The 2854-nt window shown below is 29.2% G+C and overlaps 1 protein-coding gene across 2 annotated transcripts in view; it reads left to right on the top strand.

Annotated features, from left to right (window-relative positions):
• Window positions 1–590: 590 nt before the first annotated feature.
• Window positions 591–2854, top strand: part of LOC113825561 (lachesin-like) — a 42147-nt gene continuing 39883 nt past the window's right edge. The window contains exon 1 of one of the 2 annotated variants that reach the window (XM_070144071.1): window positions 591–655. The gene's annotated coding sequence lies outside the window, so the exon portion shown is untranslated. The remainder of the gene's footprint in view (window positions 656–2854) is intronic. The other variant, XM_070144070.1, reaches the window with a different exon arrangement.

A 2854-nucleotide genomic window follows, 5' to 3' on the forward strand; every position in this document is an offset into this window, starting at 1 on the left:
ATTCTGTCGCATCGTGCATATCTGAAAGCAGTGTTTGTCTGTCTTTTCTTGCATTTACATATTATGTTTGTCCTGTATGTCTTTTCTATAAGAAAAGCTAAAAATTAGCGACAAATCCTTCCTATTCGTTAACATATCCAAGGCTGTTATTAACCGTATATACAGAACGTCTAAGAAGAAATAGTGATGATGTTCACTTTAGACTTATATCAGATACTAATTTTAAATATCGCTTTATGTTTCTTTCTTCGACTGAGACTGTTCCACGACCATCCTTTCCTCGAAGCCGCCTCAGGTATGTCAAACGCTCTGTCGTGTGTGCGGTTATAAGCAGCCCTGCGTCATGTGTCCCGCCACAGGCCTGCCAGGCGTACAAAACTTTCCCTACAAAATAGATAAGTTCTTTCAGTTTTCGCTATAGAATCAACTTGGCATATATGGGGATTATACTATTCGGTTTGTAGTATGTAGTAGAGACTACTTTTTCAAAGGGAATTATCTCTGAAAGAAAAGCGGTTCTTTGATGCACGTTAGATATCTTGCAGCTGGGCACTGGCAACTATACAGGCAAGACGGTAGAATACACCAACTGGGAAAGCAGTGTATGTCAGTGAGTCGAATGTGTCACATGTTAGACGTTGTCGTGTTGGTGAAAGTATAATATCATTGAAATTGGCAGTGATTTCATAAAAGAAATAAAAGTGGTTTAATATCCACTTTCGATTATTTGATTTCTTCCAAGTTTTGAAAGCTGTTCTTCACTTGTACTTAGCTATATGCAAAACTTGGATTATTGTCCAACCGCGATTTAATTCTCGTCCTACATATACGCTTATTGTCACACGAAATAAGAAACTTAAATATAAGAGAAAAATGTTATCATACATGTAGATAGATAGAAGATATATCATTAAGATACATTTTTGACATTTGTATGATATTCTTTCGTCTTACCGGGAGACAAATCCTTAAAACGGTAAGACAGGACATCATTGTCAGCTGATACAAGAAGTGCAAAGATAACTTTCAAATTCTGCAGATTCTCTTGCCGTTCACTCGTGTGTGTTTTTTGCCTATAAATCGGTATATAATTATTTTCTAAGTGTGTGCACACATACATATACATATATATGTGTGTGTGTGCGGGTGCGCGTGTGCGCACACACACACATACATACACATACACACACACACACGTACACACACACACACACACACACACACACACACACACATGTATATATAAATATATATATATATATATATATATATATATATATATATATATATATATATGTGTGTGTGTGTGTGTGTGTGTGTGTGTGTGTGTGTGTGTGTATATTCATATATTTACATATTTATATACATGTACATATGCGCACACACACACACACACACACACACACACACACACACACACACACACACACACACACACACACACACACACACACACACACACATTCATCTCTAAACATAAACGCTCTCTATCCAAACTAGCAATTCGAAATGCAAGTGTTTGCTTTCCTCGCAGTATAAGTATAGCAATATAAACCTTATGGAATGACACTGGAACTAAATCGTTGTTGATAAAGTACTTTAAACCGCAGAGCCTGAAAGTGGTAAGTAATCTGCCAAAGTAATTACGCAAGATTTCATTTATTCATTACGCGAATGGGTCTTTTTGAGTCGTTATATTGGTATTTATCAATGTTAATACTTGTACCAAAAAGGGGCATTGTTATCGTGACTACAGTTACTCCAATTATCATTATTATTCTTTTTTTGATGTTTTTGTTGATATCCTTGTCATTGTTATTTTTATTATCATTATTTTTTATCATTATTTATTATTATTATTATTATTATTATTATTATTATTATTATTATTGTTATCATTATTATTATTATTATTATTATTATCATTATTACCTCTATCATCATCATTATTATTATTATTATTATCATAGCCAATATTTTTGTTATCATCAAAGCTTCATTTTTAATACTGTGAACATTATTTTGCAGCTACCATTATCATTGTCAATTTTATTGACATGATTATTATTGCTATTATTATCATTGATATTATGATTCTTATCATTATTATTTTATTATTATTATTTAATATTATTATTATTGTTATTATTATTATTACTATTATCATTATTATCACTGTTGTTGTTATTATTATTATTATCATTATCATTATTGTTAGTAGTACCCCTATTATTATTATCATTATTATTATTATTATCATTATTATTATTATTATTATCATTATTATTATATTATTATTATTATTATTATTATTATTATTATTATTATTATTATTATTATTGCTGTTGTTGTTGTTATTGTTATTGTTATTTTTACTAAGGAGATAATAATTGTTTTTATCATTATTATGATTATCAATCTTATTTATTATTATCTTTATTATTACTTATGTTTTTATTACTATTATTATTACTACTACTATCATTATTATTATTACTCTTAGTATTATTATTACTATTATTATTATAATCATTATCATTATTATTACTATTATTATTATAATCATTATTATTATTATTTCATTATCATTATTGATAAAATTTTCATAATTTTTTATATTATAACTTTCATTACAAGTAGTAACAACAAGTTATGTGAATAGTCATCTTCATTCACAACTGTAGTATTTGTTAACCTCATCATCAACACAATCCTTAATTTAGACCTATGCAGAATTTTATTTTAGGTTTCTTAATCGCTTCTGCGCCGTGAAGACTTTAAACTCAAGTCATCAGTATACTTCCTTATAAGAATTTTAAGGGGAGACCATGTTAGGCGCTGTGAAGACTTTAAA

Source organism: Penaeus vannamei, chromosome 31 (assembly GCF_042767895.1).
Source record: "Penaeus vannamei isolate JL-2024 chromosome 31, ASM4276789v1, whole genome shotgun sequence".
NCBI classification, from domain to species: Eukaryota; Metazoa; Arthropoda; class Malacostraca; order Decapoda; family Penaeidae; genus Penaeus; species Penaeus vannamei.